We start from the raw sequence: 11,498 nt of genomic DNA on the forward strand, positions 1-11,498 counted from the left end.
GCTGATGTTTAGCTTGCATTTGCAATTGAGTTTGGGCCTCACATGCGCCTGTACAGGCCCATGCATGGAGGATCCAAACTCATGCACACATGATTTTTCCATTGCTTGCATCACCTCTTGCAATAAATACACATGCCTGGCTTCATTCATATCCAACCTCAAGGTGTCTAACATTCTGCAGAATTGAAATCCTAACCTCCATTAAAAGGAATTTTGAGTTTTCTTCTTCAATTTTCAAGTTCAATTTTCAACTTCATTGGTTGATCATTGAACTTCAATTCCTTAGCCTAGCTCCTTTGCCATCTCAAGATCACACTGCATCAAAGAATTGTAGTAGATCAAGTGTTTGAAAGCTGCTCTCCAAAGGTTGTTGTTCAAACTTTTTCCATTCGAAACTCTTTGATTATTGCTCATTTCTTGTGTTTGTTGGTACCTCTGAAGTCCTCATGTGAGAGACAATTGATCTGTGCATTTAATTTCATGAATTGATCAAGTTTAGTATGAACACCATGAACTTTCATCTCAGATTTCTCTTCATATAGTGATCTTGAGTGGAAATCAATGGCACATGGGTGATGTACATCACCCCAGCTTTCCAATGATATGAGGATCGTGCATTTTGATTAAGTTTTCAAAACCTGCAACTCTGGCCGGAGCTAGCTTGCTCGCCGGAGAAGACGGTGGTGCACACCATCGTCCCCAACGCGTTTGCATCTGGACCATTGGATTTTATTTCCAGATTCAATCCCAGCCTTTGGATGTTATGACTTTATTAAATGCTTTGTGTTTCGCTTTGAATGGATCCACACCTTGAGCGCGCGCCTAAGAACCTTAGGATTGGCTACGTCAATTAATGAACGTGATCCAACGCCTCATGATTTTTCTAATTTCTGATTTTTCATTCTATTTTCTTTTATTTCAAAAATTCATAACTTCTTCATTTTTAATCCAAAAAATATAGGACCAATTGCATTATTTCCCTTTTTAATTCTAGTTTCTGAAAATGATTTTTAATATTTTTATTTTGCCATTTAGTATTTTTTATGAATTTTCTCTTTTCTGGTTATTTTTAATTCATTTAAAATAGTTTCCAATATTCAAAAATGCCAAAAATATTTTCTTAACATCTTTGAATGATGATGAATCTATGAAAAATACTCTCATCAATTTCTTAATTGATTTGATATTTATTTGAGATTTTAGTTCAATTATTTTATTTTTATTCATTTTTAATTGTTTAAAATTAGTTTCTGGTTTCTAAAAATGATGAAATTTTTTGTCAAACCTTGTTTGACCTTGTTGAACTTAGGATGATCCATTTGGACTTTTCCAAGTTGATTTAAAATGGATTTGAAGTTTGACCTTTATTTGTTTATTTTAATTCAAGTATTATTTTAGTTCCAAAAAATACCAAAAATATTTTATTTGTTTCTTGACTTCTAAGCTTCATCTCACTTCTGTTTACCATTGATTGACTTTGATTCCATTCATGTTTGATAAATGTGTGTAGATTATGTCATTTGAATTCCATTTATGTACATTCCATTTCTTCTTCTTCTTCTTCTTCTTTTTTCTTTTTGATCAATGAGTTAAAGATTGGTGGTTAGCCTTGACATATGAGAGGCTTAACCTTCCTTGATTCAAATCAAATTCATCTTGATCAAAGATCAAGTGAATTGCTTTGCATTAAGGATATGTTGCTTCTTGGTCAAGCAAAAAACCTAAATCAATACAAGATCATTCTTCTTTTCTTTTGGCATGGCAAGTTGTAGGAGTTTGGCTTATTAGTCATGATCTCTAACTTGTGTTTGTTGCCTATAGTTTTATTGACCGGCCTCAGATATGTGTGACTACTACATTAGTCCACTTACGATTGCTTAACATAGCGCTAAATTGCCTTATGGCACACTAACACTAACTACTAATCACTAACTTTTAATTCAAGCATTTAATTCTTGCAATTTACTTTAATGCAGTTTAACTTCTTGCTCATTAATTCATTTGCCTTTGCCCTTTGCTCACTTGAGCTCATGTTTATGTTAATGCAATTTGCCTTTTGCTCACTTGAGCATATTATTATGTATATACTTTTGTCTTGTGCTTGTTGTGTTTTTGTTTGTGTGAACCCAATGCAAATGGAAAAAGGACTTAGACTTAGGACCTTACCTATGCTAATGGAGTTTGAAGAGCAACTAGACCTCATGCCTTTAGAATGCTATATATGTTGAAGAATAACTAGGCCTCATGCCTTTAGAATGCTATATATGTTGAAGAACAACCAGGCCTCATGCCTTTAGAATGCTTAATCTTGAAAGATAAATCGAAAGGACCCTAATTCTAAACTTACACTTTAAATTATTCTTTCTATTGCATTGTGGAACTTTTTGATTTGTGTGTTCTTCTGTGCTAGGGATCCTAAACTTGAGCCAAGTAGAAGAACCATTGTCATGAGCTTCCAAAGTGAGAGATACAAAAGCCAATTGGAAGATTCCTAGGAGCTTAATTGATTGTTTGCTTGATTGCTTGAGTTATTTGCTTATTGCTTGCTAATTCCAAAGGATGGGAGCAACTTGGATCATCTTTATGATCTCAAGAAGGGAACTCCAATGTGGTTTTATTTTTCTTCCCTCCTCTTTGCATGTTTAGGACCTAGCCCTTCTCTTCTTCTCTCCACTATAACCCAAGCCAAACCTTTGTGCAAACATTAACATTGTTTTCAAAAATTAGAAACCTAAGGACTACGCTTTTAATTTTTCAGACTCTTTTCATAACACTTATTTTGAATTGAATCTCAAGTCAACTTTGACCTTATTTTGTGAATACATTTCATTTGTAAATACAACTCACTCAATTGTTTTTGTGGTTTCAATGGCCACTTTTGCCAAAGCTTTTTCATAAATATTAGCTATTAGGTTTGAGTTATCCTAGAGGTTGATATAATACTCACCTATATCCTTAGCGATGGACTATAAGACTTCCATGCTTATTATAGGGTTAACCCCTCACTAGCATGTTGAAGCTCTCCTCAAATGGTGGACTTGTGGTTTTAGGTTGGGTTTTCTCCCTTTGATAACAAAAGACCTTAAGGCTTTTGACCAATCAATTCACCAATTTCTTTTGAGATTTTTACCCCCGAACTACGAGGTTTTGTTCCTAATCTTTTTTTTAAGATGGTACGTAGGCAATGGGTTTGTCCATTCAAACATAAAATTTGTAAATAACTTGTATATTCTTCTCTCATCTCCCCAATCATGTTTGCACAAATATTTTTCACAAATACCAACCTACCTTACAACACTGGGAAAAGGGCTCCCTTAGAGTACTAAGGATGTTTTGGATGCCTAAAACCTTCCCATTGCATAACCAACCCCCTTACCCAGATCTCTGACATTTTTATTAGTTTTTGATTTGATAAAACTTCTCGGTTTTTTTTCACTTTCTAACCTTTCCTTTGGATAAATAGAAGTGCGGTGGCGACTCAAATTGTATGATTTACTTTTGATTTAGTTAATAAATCTAAAGGTAACGAATACCCCACTATAGCATGGTCGTTTTCTGTGATGCTACCCTAAAAGTGATCTAATTCAAGGTCTATATGTCTGTCTTCCTGGATAACGGTAAAGGTATCAAGACCATTAGGGTATCCTAGGAGTTCAACTATTTCTCTATGGGTGTAGCGGTGGTCATTATCGAACAACCTAAAGATGATGAGGCCTTTGTTAAATCCCATACCATGGTTTGGCAGGTAAACTAGGGAGCTTAGGAATTCTAAAGTCAACCTACTGTAGGAACTAAATTTTCTTTTGATAGCAAAGGTGTCCCAGCCTAGTTGGTTAATTAGGAACATAACACTGTCTCTTATACCTAATTTGGTCATAGTGCGTCCATCTGGGTATAAGGTTAGTGCCATTTCTCTCTGAGCTAGAGCCTCAAAATGTATCCTTTGAGCTCTGCCTCTGAAGACTATATCCATGAAATCTACTTGTTGCATTTTGATGGTCAGTAGCTAGATAAAATCAAGTAGATAACAGTATTAAGTTAGTAATGGTCAATAATAAAGAAAGATACTGATTGACTTTATAAAAATAAGAAAGAAAGAAAGAATGAAAAATAAGCAGTAGTAATAATCAGAAATTTAGATAATTGAATTAAAATTTAAAAATAGAGTGTGGGTTATCTCCCACCAAGCGCTGTGTTTATTGTCATAAGCTCGATAGAAATAGAATAGATGTTATTCTTGTGAATGAGCGGGCATCTCTGCAAGCATTAGATTCGCGATGAAATCATTGTTGTCAATATTGTGGTAATGTTTCAAATGTTGGCCATTTACTGTAAATGGTTTGCTCGTTTTTCCCTTTATCTCTATCGCTCCATTTGGAAAGACGTTGGTAATTTCCGGGAAAGATTCTGAGGCGGGAGTTAAACAGAAGTATTTGTCACCTTCCTTAAAATCTTTCCTTGATATGCGATTGTCATGTCATTTCTTAGTTCTTTCTTTATAGATCCGGGCATTCTCATATGCATCTAGTCTAAGTTCTTCTAGTTCATGGATATCTGATATTCTTTTTTTGCCTACGACAATATAATTGAGATTAAGGGTCTTAATGGCCTAATATGCTTTATGTTCTAATTCTACCAGCAGATGACATGATTTTCCATAAACTAGCTTAAAAGGTGTGGTTCCTATTGGGGTCTTATAAGCTATCCTATATGCCCATAGAGCTTTGTGTAATTTTGAGGACCAATCTTTCCTAGAGGTGGCAACCGTCTTTTCTAAGATTTATTTGATTTCTTGGTTCGAGACCTTCACTTGCCCACTCATTTGTGGATGATGGGGGTGTTGCTACGCAGTGCCGGACTCCATATTTCAGTAATAACTTTTCAAAAATCCTTGAAATGAAATGGGAGCCACCATCATTGATGACAAGTCTCGACACGTCGAATCTAGGGAAGATTATACGCTTAAAGAGTCTAATTACCACTCGTGTGCCATTTATTGGAGAGGCTGTGGACTCAATCCATTTTGATACGAAATCGACCGCAACAAGGATATACTTGTTACCAAAATAAGATGGGAATGGTCCCATAAAATTGATTCCCCAAACATCGAAAACTTCTACTTCCAAAATGCCTTTAAGTGGCATTTCGTCGCGTCTAGATATGTTGCCAGTGTGTTGACACCGGTCGCAATTGATGATCGCGATGTGCACATCTTTCAACAGAGTGGGCCAAAAGAGGTCGGCTTGCAAGATCTTAGCGCAAGTCTTCGAGGTGCTTGCATGTCCTCCATAGGGAGCAGAATGACAGTGGGAGATTACGTTTTCTACCTCATCTTCGGGGACACATCGACGGAAAATGCCATCGGCGCCTCTCTTGAAAAGCAGAGGCTCATCCCAATAGTAATGTTTAAGATCGTGGAAGAATTTTTTCTTTTGTTGGTAAGTCATGTCTGGTGGAAGCACCCCAGTTGCTAAGTAGTTGAGAAATCAGCGTACCATGGTAGTGTGGTTTTAGTGTAAATTGCTTCCACTACCTCATTTGTTTTGGTATCCTTATGGGTTAATGCATATTTAGATGTATTGCTTTCCAGTTGGGCTATGAGTCTTTCGTAAGGGAAATCATCGTTTATAGGCACTCGTTCAGGTTCAAGACCTTCCATTCTTGACAAGTGATCGGCCACGACATTTTCAGTGCCCCTCTTTTCCTTGATTTCTAGGTTAACCTCTTGTAATAGTAAGATCCACCTTAGGAGTCTTGGTTTGGCATCCTTTTTATTTAACATGTACCTAATTGCAGCATGATCGGTATAGATAATTATCTTTGCTCCTACTAGGTAGGAATGAAATTTATCCAGAGCGAACACTACGGCTAAAAGTTCCTTTTCTGTGGTGACGTAGTTCATCTGTGCATGGTCTAGGGTTCTACTTGCATAGTATATTGCATGAAGTTTCTCTTCCCTTCTTTGTCCTAAGACTGCGCCTACAGCATAATCACTAGTGTCACACATGATTTCAAAGGGTAATCTCCAATCGGGCGGTCGCACGATAGGTGCGGTAATAAGAGTTGTTTTCAGTTGTTCAAACGCCGCTAGGCATTTGTCATCAAAGATGAATTCGGCATCTTTCATCAATAAGCCAGTCAGTGGTTTGGTGATTTTCGAGAATTTTTAATGAATCGGCGGTAGAAACCAGCGTGTCCTAAGAAGCTTCGTATTTCTCTTACGGTTTTCGGAGGCTGAAGGTTTTCTATAACTTCTATTTTAACTTTGTCTACTTCAATCCCCTTATCGGATACTATGTGTCCGAGTACGATCCCTTGTTAGACCATGAAATGGCATTTTTCCTAGTTTAACACGAGGTTCACTTTTACGCATCTTTTAGGTACCATTTCAAGATTCGATAAACATCCTTCAAAGCTCTGTCTGCATACAGAGAAATCGTCCACGAAGACTTCCATGATGTCATCTATAAAATCAGCAAAAATTGACATCATGCATCTTTGGAATGTTGCGGGAGCGTTACACAGTCTGAACAATATTCATCGGTAGGCGAGTGTACCATAGGGACATGTGAAGGTCGTTTTCTCTTGGTCGTCAGGATGAAAAGGAATTTGGAAAAATCCCGAATAACCGTCTAAGTAGCAGAAGTGAGAATGCTTAGCCAATCGTTCAAGCATTTGATCGATAAACGGTAAAGGAAAATGATCCTTCCGAATGGCTTTGTTTAATTTTCTATAATAAATGCATATTCTACTTCCAGTAACCACTCTTTATGTTATAGATTCGCCTTTTTCGTTATTAACAACTGTGACGCCTCCCTTTTTCGGTACGACATGTACTGGACTGACCCATTGACTATCAGATATTGGGTAGATAATACCTGCTTCTAACAGCTTTTGCACTTCTTTATTTACTACATCACTCAGAATGGGATTTATCCTTCTTTGATGTTCTCTAGAGGTCTTACTGTCTTCCTCTAGAATTATGTGATGCATGCATATGGAAGAGCTTATTCCTTTTAGATCTGAGATATTATAGCCTAAAGCAGTTGGATATTTTCTTAAAACATGTAGGAGCTTTTCGATTTCTATCTACACTAAGTCTGCATTGACTATTACAGGTCGCTCGAGTTCAGTGTCTAGGAATTCATACCTTATATTTTTGGGTAGCGTCTTAAGTTCTAGGGCTGGTTTCTTTGGGCAAGGCATATGATCGGGCGTTAGTGCTAGGCATTCACTTAGGCTTTCATCTTGGTATTCCTCACTTCAATTTTCATATTCAAAAGTAGGAAGCCTTGGAATTTTCAGTATTTTGGAGTATGATGTTTGTTCATTCTCCATTTCTCTTATACATTCGTTGATGACATCTAGTAGACAACAAGTATCGTCTATAGCTGGTGCCTTTAAGAATTACGTCAAAATGAATTCGACTTTTTCCTCACCAACTTCAAAGGTTAGCTTGCCTTTCCTAACATCTATAATGGCTCCGGCAGTAGCTAGGAATGGTCTTCCTAATATGATAGGGATGTTGGAATCCTCTTTTATATCCATAATTATAAAATCAGTAGGAATATAGAATTGTCCTATGCTTACCGAAATATTTTCTAACATACCTACGGGAAATTTAATAGAACGATATGCAAGTTGTATGAACATCCTCGTAGGTCTTAATTTTCCCATTCTGAGCGTTTCGCATATGGACAAGGGCATTAAGCTAATACTGGCTCCTAAGTCGCATAGTGCTTTGTCTATGACAAACTTTCCGATTATAGAGAGTATGGTGAAACTTCCTGGGTCTTTTAGCTTAAGAGGCATATTGTTTTGTATTATGGCGCTACACTCAGCAGTAAGTGTAACAGTTTCGTTATCCTCTATCATCTTCTTATTAGATAAGATTTCTTTGAGAAACTTAGCATATGAGGGCATTTAAGTGATGACTTCTGAAAAGGGTATTGTGATATTCAATTGTTTTAGAAGCTCTACGAACTTTTTAAATTGCCCAACACTTTCGGATTTAACAAGTCTTTGAGGATAAGGGATTGGGGGTTTATACGGTGGTGGAGGCACATAAGGTTCTTCTTTCTCTACGACCTCTTTGTTTTTATCTTCCTCTTGATCGTCTTCCTTCTCAGTTACCTCACCAGGGTCTTGGTGCATGGATGGGTTTTGAATTCTAGGGTCGGTCGGTCCGTCTAGTTCTGTCCCACTTCGTAGTATAATAGCATTCACATGACCTTTTGGGTTTGGTTGCGGCTGTCCAGGAAATGTGCCTGCAGGAGCAGCAATAGGTGCTTGTTGTTGAGCCACTTGCGAGATTTGTGTTTCCAACATTTTGTTATGGGTGGCTAATGCGTCTACCTTGTTTGCTAACTGCTTGATTTCCTCACTAGTGTGTATGTTTTGATTTAGGAAATCCTTAATTGTTTGGGCTTGGGTAGCTATGAAGTTTTCCATCATTATTTCTAGGTTTGACTTCCTAGGAGCATTTTGAGTATTTGTGGCAGCTTTATGATATCCTGTTGGTACAGCAGGTGCTTGGTTAGGTGCATACAATGCATTATTGTTTTTGTATGAAAAGTTATGATGATTCTTCCAACCTGGGTTATAGGTGTTTGAGTAAGGGTTTCCTTGAGCATAGTTTACCTGGTCTGTGGAGGTTCCTGTCAAGAGTTGACATTCTGGGGCAGCATGCCCTAGAACTCCATATATCTCGCAGTTTGGTGTTGTGGCAGCCATGGTGGCTGCGGGTGTTATGGTCAACTTGTCTATCTTTTGAGTAAGAGCGTCTACCTTGGCATTCACATGGTCAAGACTGCTTAATTCATACATACCGCCTTTCGTTGGAGGTTTCTCTATGGAGGTTCTTTCGCTTCCCCATCGGTAATGATTCTGGGCCATACTTTCGATAAGTTGACAGGCCTCATTGTAGGGTTTATCCATCAGTGTGCCACCTGCGGAGGCGTCTACTGTCAATCTTGTGTTGTACAAGAGACCGTTGTAAAATGTATGGATGATCAACCATTCTTCTAGACCGTGATGTGGACAAAGCATCATCATGTCTTTGTATCTCTCCCAAGCTTCAAAAAGTGATTCATTATCTTTTTGTTTAAACTCGTTTATTTGGGCTCTTAGCATAGCCTTCTTACTAGGTGGGAAATATTGTGCTACGAAAAATTTCTTCAACTCGTTCCACGTAGTGACAGAGTTGGATGGTAGAGGCTGGAGCCAAGCTCTAGCTCTATCTCTTAATGAGAATGGGAAAAGACGTAGTCTTATAGCTTCATAGATGACACCATTTTCTTTCACTGTGTCTACGTATTGCAAAAACACTGACAAATGTAGGTTCGGGTCCTCCGTGGGACTACCTGAAAATTGGTTTTGTTGTACGGCTGACAACAACGAAGGTTTTAGCTCTAAATTATTGGCCTCGATGGCAGGGGAAGCGATGTTGTTATGTGGTTCATCTTGCGAAGGGATTGTATAGTACTTAAGAGGACGGTTTTGCAGTCCTTTGGTCATCTCTGGTCGAATAACTGGTTCAGGAATAGGTATATTAGGATCGGGAAGATGTAGCTTGATACGATGTTCTTGTATCAAGTCTCGTATCCGGCGTTCTAATCTTAGATAACGCTCAGGTTCGTCGAACGGTAGCTTTAATTTCTCGCCTTAAGAGCGAGTATTTGGCATACACTCGACAAAATAGAAAGGGAAATAGATTTGTTTGCCTTAGTCTATACTGGGCAACGCTGGAGTTACGATATCGACTAAATTAGTCCCCGAGAACAGCGCCAAAAACTTGATTGTGACTTAGTAAGTTTATGGGAATCATGACTGCAAGTGCGCAGTCGTATCACGTAGTTTTAAAGAATATCGAACCCACAAGGACTAATAATCGAACGTATCGTTATCTAATATTACTATGTAAATCTAAGGCTGATGATCGTTCTAAGATTGGAGGGATGAAGAGAAATAACTATAACATAAATAGAAGATTAATAAAGATATTTGATAAAGGGATATCGGTATGTAACGCATCAAACTTCGGGGATTCGATAGATAGTTGGTGTAATCTTATTGGTCAAAATATTCTTCAGTAGAAATTATTTATAAAAAGGACTTAGTCTCACACTCTCGTTTTATTGACTTTGACAATACTCTTAAACCAAAATGCTTGGCTCTCGCGGTCTCATTTTGAATTTAAAAGTAATTTTTGAATATGAATAAAGTCTAATTAATCCTAAAGCGCTCTCGCTGTGTTTAGGATTAATGCCTAGTTTCATCCATCTGGTTAAAATCTCAAACTCTCGTTCTTGTTGATCGTAACCTTTGTTTGTTTTGTACTCTCGTACGAAAAACAGTTTTGACTGAAATAAGAAACTAAAACCGAAAAAATAAGTTTTATAAAAGCCAATACCAATTATTTATGAATCCCGTCGTTTCGACGGTCTTTACATACCAATACCTAGGGGTTTAGCCGGACATGGATCCGGTAACAGACATGGTATTCAGGAAATCAAACATACAATAAGGCATAAATAAATAAAATGGTAATTAAAACAAAACCTGGAATATAAATTGAGAACTTGAACGGAATCCTGATTCTTTAAATTAAATAATGTTGGCAAGCTTTGGCTATCGCGTACAATGTTACAATCGAATTCAAATGCGTAAACAATAAGTTGCAATAGTCCCCGATGTGGAGAATCTATTTCTTTTACAAAGTAAGAAAATTCCCTAAGAAAACCAACCAAAAAAAATCTGACTTAAAAAAGTGTGTCTTCAAAGGAGAAACGACCCTCCTTTATATATTTCCCACTTCCCTAGATTGTAGCGAAAAGGTGAGTGGAATTGTGGCCAAAATTATAGAGAGAAAGTAGGGAAGACCGGGTTGTGGCAGTTTTCACAACCCTAGTTTGATCTCCGTGGCGAGCGCCACCTTTTGAGGGATGGGCGCCACCACTTCCTTGCTTTGTGGTGGGCGCCACCACTCCCTTTAGGTCATGTGGCGGGCGCCACACATCCAAGTGATGGGAGCCATATGCCCATTTGGTATGGTGGGCCCCATACTCTCTATTTTTCTCCAGTTTCTTCTCTTTTTCTTTCCTTTTGCTATTTTCCACTTAGCTTGCTTGTACACCTTTCATTCGATAAATACCTGTAATAAACATAAAATACTGCATAATAATAAGCGTTAATCAAGTAAAAAGCAATGCATATGAAGCCAACTATACGATACGTTTTTGTGTTATCAGACTCCTTCCTCTAATCTCATCCCCATGTTTACCATCTCAGTAAATTCACTGGGGGCACTGGCAATCATGCGTTCGTAATAAAACGAATTCAATGTCTTAAGGAAAATCTTCGTCATCTCTTTCTCTTCTAACGGAGGATTAATTTGAGTGGAAAGCTCTCTCCACCTCTGGGCATACTCTTTGAATGTCTCTTTGTCCTTTTGAGACATAGACCTCAGTTGGTCTCTATCAGGCGCCATGTCCACATTG

General features: G+C 37.8%; 1 non-coding gene across 1 annotated transcript; it reads left to right on the plus strand.

Moving 5' to 3' along the window:
• Positions 1–9,025: 9,025 nt before the first annotated feature.
• LOC127133464 (small nucleolar RNA R71) lies at positions 9,026–9,132 on the plus strand. Its single transcript, XR_007807435.1, has one exon. It is a non-coding gene; the product is annotated as a small nucleolar RNA R71 (small nucleolar RNA).
• Positions 9,133–11,498: the final 2,366 nt, after the last annotated feature.

The sequence above is a fragment of the Lathyrus oleraceus genome, chromosome 3 (genome assembly GCF_024323335.1).
Source record: "Lathyrus oleraceus cultivar Zhongwan6 chromosome 3, CAAS_Psat_ZW6_1.0, whole genome shotgun sequence".
NCBI lineage: Eukaryota > Viridiplantae > Streptophyta > Magnoliopsida > Fabales > Fabaceae > Lathyrus > Lathyrus oleraceus.